Raw genomic sequence first — 12,406 nt, 5'->3', positions numbered from 1 at the left:
GCCAAACAAGAGAAAGTTAATAAGCTTGCTAAGCATCTTGCTAGCATTATGGGTACCCAGGATATTGTTTCTTGAGATCTTCTGAAGTGGTTTCAGTTCTGGATTTGTTTTGCTGTGGCGTTTATTTGCGCTGGTCGCCAACTTTGACAACCAGTGTATATGATATGCTACTTTGTTCCCTATATTTGCACTGGTGGCAAACTTTGATGCCCCGTGGATGTAATATGTGTAATAGACGTGATAGCCTAGCATTAGTTGCTTGCTTATTTATTTCCTTGTTGTCTTGTTTATTTGTTTGCTTGTAGTCATTGCAGTTCTTTTTCCGCGGTTAGCTAGTGGCTGCAATAACCTAATTTTTAAAACTAGGCCACAATAACCATGGGCTAATATTTACTGTAGTGACACTGGGCCTCCTACTGGCCGTAGAAATAGTGGGCCTTCTACGGGCCATAGAAACAATGGGCCTTCTACGGGCTGTAGAAACAATGGGCCTTCTGTGGGTCGTATCATCAATGGGCCTTATATGGGCCATATGATCGACTGGCCAAACATGGGCCAAACAGATCGCATTATGGCCATAAACGGGCTAGAGTTGGAATCGTCCGTTCATGGGCCGACCATAACGGGCCATCGTTAGTAGGCCATATTTGATGACGATATGAAAACGGCCCAACGTATTAACGGACCACAAATGGGCCGACTGTAACCACGGGCTGAATTTGGTCCACAAGCAGAAAATGACAGTAACAGGCCGTAAGTAAACGAATGCTGGAAATGAGCCCAAGAATAAATGGGCTCTGAGAAGGCCGAAAGATAGCATGGGCTGGAAACGGCCCAACGAAATAACGGGCCGTTAATGGGTATAAAGTGATACACTATTCATTACGGGCCAGTTTCACCACGAGTCGTTAATGGGTGCAAAGTAATACACTGTTCATTACGGGCCAGTTTCACCACGGGTCGTTAATAGTCCAAGAGTTACATAGGGCCTCATATGGGCCAAAAGACGTCATGGGCCATACATGGGCCAGAAGTGAAAATGGGCTGGAATCATATTGGGTGGCTCAGATGACGCTACTGGGCCTAATTCGGATAGGGCATAACGGGCCTTGGGTTAGCGGGTTGTTGTCACACCCTAGTTAGCTCAAGCATTAGAGTGTGCATCATGTTTAAATTCCTTTTAAATTTGAAATGGGGATGACAGAACCCCCAGCACCCCCCCCCTGGAACAACTAGGGTTTACTAAAAACTTTTCCAATGAACCTGAAATGCCCTTCTAAAAAGCCCACCCTTTTTGTTTTGGGCTAAAACCTTTGACAAAAATGGTGCACATTTTTCTAGGACATCAAAGGTCATTGGATTAATCCTTATGGTATTTGCATTTGGGCATTTAAATGCTATAAAATATTTGAAATGCTCAAATAATCATAAACTAAAATGTTTGTTGTTGGATATATTCTAAGCAGTGGCCATGATTAATTTTATGATTTATGGTAATGCCCTGGTATTTTTAATAAAGCCCAACAGTTGCAGAAAAATAGAAAAAGAAAACAAATCAGAAAAGCAGAGAGAGAGAGAGACTTACCAGGCGCAGCCCACCAGCCCACCTGGCTCGGCCTAGCCGACTGGCGCTTGCCAGTCGTCCCCCTCCTCTCGCCAGGAGGACGAGGAGCGCGTGGCCGGCGCCTGCGGCCACACGCCGGCCACCTCCTGCTTCCGCCGACGCCCTGGAGGCGTCCACGAGTGCCACGCCGACCCCCACGTCTCCCTCTCCTTCTTACCACTCTCCCCGTGGCCTCTCTCCCTCTCTGGCTCTCTCCCAACCCTCCTGCCAAGCGCAGCCGTCGCCGCCGACAAGCTTCACCACAGCCACCGCCGTCCATTCGCTGCCCCGACATGCCAGGAAGCTCCGCCGTCATCGACTACATCAAGTAGGCCGAGCCACCTGCGCTCGCTCACCCCGGAGACGCTGCACCGAGCTCGTCCTCAACTGCGGCCACCGGAGATCCCCTTCGCCGCCCCGCTCGCTCCAGCCCTTCCCCGAGCTCGCTGTTAGCTTGCCTGCAACCGCTGTGAGCTCCGCCATCGTTTCCCCCTCTCCCCGTGCTCGTCCGCGTCCTCTAACCCCCTCTGCCATTGAAGCCGAAGCTCGCCGCCGCCACCGCATGTTGCCGTCATGGCCATAGCCACGTTGGGACGCCACTGAGCACGCCTTCGTCCTCCACGCACTCCCAGGAGCCTAAGACACCACTCCTCGCGCCTCGCCGTGCCCCGTAGCTCCAGTTTCATCCTCGCCCGAACTCCGGCGACCGCCAAGGTCGTCGCCGGCGTCGTTCCCGGCCTCCCCAAGCTCCACTTTCTCCACCAAACGACGTGGCTCGCTCCCCGCGTCACGTAGCTGCTCTTCGTCGTCGTTTTGGTCGCCGGAGACCCAAACCCGAGCCCCTCCGCCGCGTCTGTTGTCGCCGGCGTCAAGCCACCGACGAGTTGACCCTGTTTGACCCCCGTGTGGGCGTAGGTAGACCCCCCCAAGTCTATGATAGGTGGGGCCGGTCTGCTAATTAGTTTAGGATTAGTTTTAACTAAATTTAATTAGTTTAGTCACTGACATGTGGGCCTAGGCCCCACTGACAGCTAATTAGTGTTAATTTAATTCTGTTAATTAGTTGTGACACTGACAGAGAGGGCCCACCAGTCAGGTTTGACCTGGCCGACCCAGTTGACCCGCTGACGTCACACCTATGTCATGCTGACGCATTAATTCAATTACTGGATTTATTCTTTAATAGGAAATTCCAGAAAATAGTCAAAACTTCTAAGAATCATAGAAAATCAACCATAGCTCCAAATGCAAAGTTTTATATATGAAAAATGATCAGAAAAATTCAATCTATCCATCTGTAATGGTTTCATGCATGACAAAACAAGTTAACCTTGCTGTTTAAGCAGAATAAGGTAATGCACTAATAAGGCCATGTTTATTGAGCTAATATTTGAATCTTTGATTCAAATGAGTTCATCCCCTTCTGTTTTAGCTTGCATTAGGCCAAGACACTTTCATCTTGCCATGTCATAGCACGCATCATATTGTTGCATATTGCCATGTGTTGATTATGTTCGGTGTGACTTTCGTGGTAGGTTCTGCCTCCGAGGATAACCCCGAGTATCCGTCTGAAGGGCAGTACCCTACTACCTCTACAACAGGCAAGCAACCCATTGATCATTCCGATACAACCCATGTTCTCGCCTCTGCTCTTGTTTACTGCATTAAGACAACACGATTCAAACTGTTGTGTGCTACGGTAGTTGAACCCTTATCCTCTGCATGACCTGTCATTGCCACATTAACTAGATGAAACCCACTAGCATGTGTAGGAGTTGATTGAGCCATGTATGTGATTCCTACCTTGCTATGCCTGCTATGCTTAGAGTTGTGTCAGGTCTGGTTCATCTGGGTGATGGGCTAGAGTGAAATGATTATGTCGGTAATGTGAGGGATGTGTTGAACATGTTTTGGTAAAGGTATCGATGAGAGGCCATGTAGGAGTACATGGTGGGTTGTTTCATTGAGGCCATCCATAAGAACTGAGATCTGTATGCGTGATTTAAGATTCAGCTACTACCACACATTGGGCCCTGAAATATGACCCCGCTTGACTTACTGACCCCTCTCGCCTCTGTCCAGGAGTTGCAACTAGTTTCTGGTGTTTGTAGGTTATGTGTTGGCGGCCGTGCGTAGCGCTGACCCTAGGGGTGGGCTATGATGCAGTAGATACATTGTGGCCGGGTATGTCGGGCGCTTGTTTGGCGTCTCGGGACCCTGTACACATTGTTTGGGGCCGTTGAGGACACCCCGGCCGGATTTCCTTGCGGATGGAACCTGAATAGGCGATAAACCTGGACTAGAGACTTGTGAGGTTAGTCAGGTCGTGGTCTACACCCACATCGGTTTTCTCTTGAAGTCTGCCGAGCATATGTCGTGTGCAGACGCTAAGTGGTGGAAACAAGTGTGACAAAGTACACCCCTGCAGGGTATAAAACTATTCGAATAGTCGCGCCGCGGTAAAGGACTACTTGGTTGCCTATACAGTTCATAGACAAGGTAATGGTTACTACTAAAAGACTCAAGATAAGTGTGAGTACCGGGGATGGCCCTCTCATGGGATGACGAGAGAGGATCCCCCGTGGAGTATTGTGTTGGTGAGTAGTGGACTCGTGTGCGAAAACTATTTTACTAGTGGAGTTCCGTAGGATAGCTTAGCCAAGAGTCAAAGCTGGCTTGCTGCAATAACCCCACCACCTTCTTGAGAATGAGCATGTATAGTAGGTTCTGTTGTCTGACTTGCTGAGTACCTTTGTACTCATGTTTGCTTAACTACTGTTTTCAGACGACAACACCGCCCCCTCCGATGGGTTCTACATAGACCTTGACATCGACGAGTGACTAGCCACCCAGGTGGTGATCCTGGCCATGGAGGGCCCTATGTAGATAGACAGGCTTCGAGAAGCCTTCTTCCTTTCTAGTGTCTCTACTCAGACTAGTTGCTTCCGCTTGTGCTTGTATGATTGTATGACTTGAGTGTTGGGTCATTTGACCCCTATCTGTATGAACATGTTATGTATGGCTCTTTGGAGCCTTTAAATAAAGTACTTGAGTTGTAGAGTTTTATTGTGATGCCATGTTGTATGTACTCATATCGGGCATATTGTGTGTATGATTGAAATGCTTGGTATGAGTGGGATCCGACAATCTAGTTGTTTATCCTTAGCAGTCTTTCTTATGGGGAAATGTAGTCTAGTGTTCCTCGAGCCATAGTAGTCCGCTACAGCCCGGTTCACCGGAGTCCTGCTAGCCCAGCACTGCTGTTCAGGACACTTGACTGGCCGACATGTGTTTCACTTTGTTCCTATGTCTGTCCCTTCGGGGAAATGTCATGCGGTGACATCCGGAGTCCTGCCTAGCCTGCTACAGCCCGGGTTCCCCGGAGTCCTGTTAGCCCAGTGCTATAGCCCGGAATCACTCGCTGATGACCGACATGCTCGATGTGATTCATGTATGCCTGTCTCCATAGGTCTGTGCCGCTTTGGGTTCACGACTAGCCATGTCGGCCCGGGTTCTCTGTCATATGGATGCTAGCGACACTATCATATACGTGAGCCAAAAGGCACAAACGGTCCCGGGCCATGGTAAGGCGACACCCGTGGGATACCGTGCGTGAGGCCGCAAAGTGATATGAGGTGTTACCGGCTAGATCGATGAGCCTTGGAATTGGGGTCCTGACAGTTGTAAATGGGCTATATGTGAACAGGCCGTTAACAGGCTTTACATGGGTCGGCCCGCCACCTTTTGACCAAGTCAAATGGGTCGGCCTTTTCACAGGAATGGGCCTCTGTTGGGTCGTGCCACGTGTCGACGTATCATAGGCGCCTTCTGTCCAATGAGTGGATGAAATCTGTCCCAACGATGAGCCGACACGTGTTTCCTCCAGCCAATGATGATTTTACACGTGGAAAATCCCCATTGGTCGGGGCCGTTAATGGGTTATCGGATCCAAAACCCAACCCGATAGCTTAACGGCGTTCCGTTCGGTGGATGCCACGTGTCAGTCACCCTTGACGAAAGCACTGCTGTGACGTGCGATTTATCGTCATGGAAGTGGACACTTCCGTGATGATAATTTTGGTAATGTCATGGAACACTTCTACGACAGCACAGGTATGACTATCTTGATTCTGTCATAAAATCGTCATGGATGTACATGCATGAAAAAAATGTGACCTACTGTGATAAACGCGTATCATCACGGAAGTGTATTTTTTTGTAGTGGATGAATTAATCATATTTACAAAAACAAAAGAGGTCGAGTTCATACCAGCTTTTCTCATCTCAATAAGTTCATCATATAATCGTCATTATTGCCTTTCACTTGCATGACCGAACGATGTGAATAATAATAACTATGCATGTGCATTGGACTAAGCTGGAATCTGCAAGAATTCAATAAACATGAGAAGACAAGGCAATATGGGCTCTTTTCTCAGATCAATAAGTATGCATACAAGAGCCACTTCAACAATTTAATTATGGTCTTCTCCTATTGACCCCAAAGAAAAGAAAAGAAATAAAACTATTTACACGGGAGAGCTCCCAACAAGTAAAAGAAGAACAGGAAATCTTTTTGGGTTTTCTTTTTAATTACTACTACAAGCATGGAAAGTGAACTAATTAAAAGCTACAACTAATTTTTTTCTTAAGGTTTATCAAACACACAAGAAGAAAGCATAAAAAGGAAATTAAACTAGCATGGATGATACAATGAAAAAGTATGAGCACCGACATCTAGCAATGAGTGTGTGAACATAAATGTAATGTCGGTGGGAAATACGTACTCCCCCAAGCTTAGGCTTTTGGCCTAAGTTGGTCTATGGCCACGGCTGACCTGGCGGATATCCATAATAATAGTTGGGGTCGTACTGTGATGAAGAAGAAGATTCCGATTGCCACTCGCTGGCAATCATCTCCGGATCCCACTGGTAATTAGACTGTCGTGAAGGATCAACTTGTGGTTCCGGCTCTGGCTCCATAGCTGGTGCAGGGTTCCGGTAGGCGTGAATAGCCTTTAACGGAACAAGGTACTGGCCTGCAGATAAATCAAACAAAGAAGGAGCAGGCAGGGTAATAGTCTCAGGATGATGTTTATCAAAGAACAATTTGTATTTAAGCTCTCCTTCCCTATTCTTAACAATAAAATCATGTGCCACCATACTTTTATAATCTAAATAAACACGAGGCAACACTTTTTCTTCCTTCTCATAATGCCTAATAGGTATGTTAAAATGTGCACCTAGGCGTGAAGCATAGATGCCTCCAAAGATGGGGCCCTTGGTACGGTTCAGACTTAACCGTTTAGCAATAATGCCGCCCATACTAACAGAGTTATCACCATATAAACCGTGGAGCAAAATAATAATATCAGGGACACTAAGATTTTCACAGTTTCCGCGACCAATTAAACAACGACTAGCAAATAATGCAAAATAGCGTAAAACAGGAAAATGTATGCTAGTGATTCGTGCATCTGAAACATTCCTTGTTTCCCCTACAGTGATAGTGTCGATAAACCCTTGGTTCCTCTGTCTTGCCCTCGAAAGGGACTAAACAAACCCGACAAAAATCATAAAGTGACATCTCCTTATGCTCATCGTATAAATGAAACTCCACCGTAGGTGGTGAGCTCCTAGAATGGAAATGAAAGTTTTGCACAAAGATATTTGTGAGTAAGAGATACTGATCGCGTTGGTCGTGGAGGAAAGTGGTGAGGCCTGCATTCTTAGCCAATTCATAAAAATCTTCATAAATCTCGGCTGCTCTCAATAAATCATCGGAAGGCCATTCACACGACCGAACCTCCGCGGTGCGAGGCAGATTATACTTAGGCTTCGGTGCCTTTTCCTTCGAGCTTTGTCTCGATGAGCCCCTCAAAAGTCTCTTCATCATTTTCTGAAAAATTCTGAAATTTTTATTAACTTCAAAATAAAAGTAAACCAAACTCAATAATATTGATAGCAACTACTCCTACAAGTGCCTAGGGCCTATATCATGCATCAAAACTACTTTTGACCATATAAATTTGACATGCAAGCTCAAGAACAAGGTCACCTAAGCAGCAAAAATTTGCAATGAATAAAGCACTAGAACAAAAACTAATTGGACCAATGGAGGAATCACATACCAAGGAACAATCTCCCCAAGCAGTTTTTTTGAGAGGTGCTTTGAGCAAGGAGATCGAAAATGGCAGCAAAATGAGCTTGGACTCGGGTTTGAGCTGGATATTCGTGTTTGGGAGAGGAAGAAGGAGTGTGTGGGTGAAAGGATAAGTGGAGGAGGGCCACCGTAGGCCCACAAGGCAGGGGGTGCACCCAGGGGGGTAGGGCGCGCCCTCCACCCTCGTGGGCAGGTGGTTGACCCCCCTGTTGGGTTCTCAGTGCCAAATATTCTCAAATATTTCAGAAAAAATCATATTTAAATTTCAGGGCATTTAGAGAACTTTTATTTTCGAGGTATTTTTATATTGCACGGATAATCAGATAACAGACAGAAAAATACTATTTTTATTTTATTTAATATAAATAACAGAAAGTAAAAGGAGGGTACAACAGGTTGTGCCTTCTAGTTTCATCCATCTCATGATCATCAAAATGAATCCACTAACAAGGTTGATCAAGTCTTGTTAACAAACTCATTCGAATAACATGGAACCGGAGAAATTTTGAATAACACTATGTTACCTCAACGGGGATATGCACATCCCCAATAATAAGAATATCATATTTCTTCTTGACAGTAGGAAGAGGAAATTCAAAACCTCCAAATATAATCGATGGAATTTTTCCAATGGAGTTGATACTATGAACTTGAGGTTGTTTCCTCGGAAAGTGTACCATATGCTCATTACCATTAACATGAAAAGTGACATTGCCTTTAGTGCAATCAATAACAGCCCCTGCAGTATTCAAAAAGGGTCTTCCAAGAATAATAGACATACTATCGTCCTCGGGAATATCAAGAATAACAAAGTCTGTTAAAATAGTAACGTTTGCAACTACAACAGGCACATCCTCACAAATACTGACAGGTATAGCAGTTGATTTATCAGCCATTTGCAAAGATATTTCAGTAGGTGTCAACTTATTCAAATCAAGTCTATGATATAAAGAGAGAGGCATAACACTAACACCGGCTCCAAGATCACATAAAGCAGTTTTAACATAGTTTCTTTTAATGGAGCATGGTATAGTGGGTACTCCTGGATCTTCAAGTATCTTTGGTTGTAACGCCCCGAGACCGATGTGCCAGGTGTCTTCCAGTTATTCGTTGTTGTTGCCTTGTCATTGCTTGCGTGTCATGCATCTCATATCATGTCATCATGTGCATTTCATTTGCATACGTGTTCGTCTCATGCATCCGAGCATTTTCCCCGTTGTCCGTTTTGCTATCCGGCGCTCCTATGTCACCCGGTGTCCCTTTCTACCTCTTTTCATGTGCGGGTGTTAAACGTTTTCGGATTGGACCGAGACTTGTCATGCGGCCTTGGTTTACTACCGATAGACCGCTTGTCAAGTTTCGTGCCATTTGGACCTCGTTTGATACTCCAACGGTTAATCGAGGGACCGAAAAGGCCTCGTGTGTGTTGCAGCCCAACACCCCTCCAAAGTGGCCCAAAACCCACCTAAACCTCTTCTATCATCTAGAGCGTTCGATCACGATCGCGTGACCGCAAACCGCACCTCATTTGGAGCTTCCTAGCTCCTCCTACCTCTATATATAGACCTTCCCCGAAATTTTTGGATCTCTTCCCCGAAACCCTAGTCTCATTTCTTCCTCCGCGCGCCGAACAACGTCCGCCGGCGCCGGACGTGTCCGCCCCGCTCCCCCCAGCCACTCTCCTCCTGCCACGTGTCATGGCCGGCCTCCCCACCGCCGCGGCCCGTGAGGCCCAGGGAGAGCCCAGTTGGGACGATCGGGGATCTGTGTAGCATTTGGGGTAGTCTTCTTTTATTTTGGTTCCGTAGTCGGACCTTGTTAGTATCTGGATGATGTAATGCTCTATTCATGTATTGTGTGAAGTGGCGATTGTAAGCCAACTATGTATCTTTTTCCCTTATGTATTACATGGGTTGTGTGAAGATTACCTCACTTGCGACATTGCTTTCAATGCGGTTATGCCTCTAAGTCGTGCTTCGACACGTGGGAGATATAGCCGTATCGAGGGCGTTACATTGGTATTCCACCCTTAAAAGTATAATTAGCAAGCATGGTGGAAATTTCAGCTTCCAGTGTCTTTCTTTTATTTGTAACAATATCTTGAAGGAAATATGCTCTAGAGGCAATAATAAAGTTATTATTTATTTCCTTATTTCATGATAAATGTTTATTATTCATCCTAGAATTGTATTAACCGGAAACATAATACATGTGTGAATACATAGACAAACAGAGTGTCACTAGTATGCCTCTACTTGACTAGCTCGTTAATCAAAGATGGTTATGTTTCCTAACCATGGACAAAGAGTTGTTATTTGATTAACGGGATCACATCATTAGGTGAATGATCTGATTGACATGACCCATTCCATTAGCTTAGCACCCGATCGTTTAGTATGTTGCTATTGCTTTCTTCATGACTTATACATGTTCCTATGACAATGAGATTATGCAACTCCCGTTTGCCGGAGGAACACTTTGTGTGCTACCAAACGTCACAACGTAACTGGGTGATTATAAAGCTGCTCTACAGGTGTCTCCAAAGGTACATGTTGGGTTGGCGTATTTCGAGATTAGGATTTGTCACTTCGATTGTCGGAGAGGTATCTCTGGGCCCTCTCGGTAATGCACATCACATAAGCCTTGCAAGTATTACAACTAATGAGTTAGTTGTGAGATGATGTATTACGGAACGAGTAAAGAGACTTGCCGGTAACGAGATTGAACTAGGTATTGGATACCGACGATCGAATCTCGGGCAAGTAACATACCGATGACAAAGGGAACAACGTATGTTGTTATGCAGTCTGACCGATAAAGATCTTCGTAGAATATGTAGGAGCCAATATGAGCATCCAGGTTCCGCTATTGGTTATTGACCGGAGACGTGTCTCGGTCATGTCTACATTGTTCTCCAACCGTAGGGTCCGCACGCTTAAGGTTTCGATGACAGTTATATTATGAGTTTATGAGTTTTGATGTACCGAAGGAGTTCGGAGTCCTGGATGAGACCGGGGACATGACGAGGAGTCTCGAAATGGTCGAGACGTAAAGATCGATATATTGGACGACTATATTCGGACTTCGGAAAGGTTCCGAGTGATTCGGGTATTTTTCGGAGTACCGGAGAGTTACGGGAATTCGCCGGGAGAAGTATTGGGCCTTATTGGGCCATACGGGAAAGAGAGAGGGGCTGCCTAGGGCAGGCCGCGCGCCCCCCCAAGGCCTAGTCCGAATTGGACTAGGGAGAGGGGCTGTGCCCCTTCCTTGTTTCCTACTCCTACTACATGGAAGGACTCCTAGTTGAACTAGGAAAGGGGGAATCCTACTCCTGGTGGGAGTAGGACTCCCCTAGGGCGCGCCATAGAGAGGGCCGGCCCTCCCCTCCTCCACTCCTTTATATACGGGGGCAGGGGGCACCCCATAGACACACAAGTTGATCTTCGTGATCATTCCTTAGCCGTGTGCGGTGCCCCCCTCCACCATATTCCACCTCGGTCATATTGTAGCGGTGCTTAGGCGAAGCCCTGCGACGGTAGAACATCAAGATCATCACCACGTCGTCGTGCTGACGGAACTCCTCCCCGACGCTTTGCTGGATCGGAGCCCGGGGATCGTCATCGAGCTGAACGTGTGCCAAGAACTCGGAGGTGCCGGAGTAACGGTGCTTGGATCGGTCGGACCGTGAAGACGTACGACTACATCAACCTGACGCTTCCGTTGTCGATCTACAAGGGTACGTATATCACACTCTTCCCTCTCGTTGCTATGCATCACCATGATCTTGCGTGTGCGTAGGAAAATTTTGAAATTACTACGAAACCCAACAGTGGCATCCGAGCCTAGGTTTTATGTGTTGATGTTATATGCACGAGTAGAACACAAGTGAGTTGTGGGCGATATAAGTCATACTGCTTACCAGCATGTCATACTTTGGTTCGGCGGTATTGTTGGACGAAGCGGCCCGGACCGACATTACGCGTACGCTTACGCGAGACCGGTTCTCCCGACGTGCTTTGCACAAAGGTGGCTAGCGGGTGACAATTTCTCCAACTTTAGTTGAACCGAGTGTGGCTACGCCCGGTCCTTGCGAAGGTTAAAACAGCACCAACTTGACAAACTATCGTTGTGGTTTTGATGCGTAGGTAAGATTGGTTCTTGCTTAAGCCCGTAGCAGCCACGTAAAACTTGCAACAACAAAGTAGAGGACGTCTAACTTGTTTTTGCAGGGCATGTTGTGATGTGATATGGTCAAGACATGATGCTAAATTTTATTGTATGAGATGATCATGTTTTGTAACCGAGTTATCGGCAACTGGCAGGAGCCATATGGTTGTCGCTTTATTGTATGCAATGCAATCGCGCTGTAATGCTTTACTTTATCACTAAGCGGTAGCGATAGTCGTGGAAGCATAAGATTGGCGAGACGACAACGATGCTACGATGGAGATCAAGGTGTCGCGCCGGTGACGATGGTGATCATGACGGTGCTTCGAAGATGGAGATCACAAGCACAAGATGATGGTGGCCATATCATATCACTTATATTGATTGCATGTGATGTTTATCTTTTATGCATCTTATCTTGCTTTGATTGACGGTAGCATTATAAGATGATCTCTCACTAATTATCAAGAAGTG

Source organism: Triticum aestivum, chromosome 3A, assembly GCF_018294505.1.
Source record: "Triticum aestivum cultivar Chinese Spring chromosome 3A, IWGSC CS RefSeq v2.1, whole genome shotgun sequence".
Taxonomy (NCBI): Eukaryota; Viridiplantae; Streptophyta; class Magnoliopsida; order Poales; family Poaceae; genus Triticum; species Triticum aestivum.
This window is presented reverse-complemented; position numbering follows the sequence as displayed.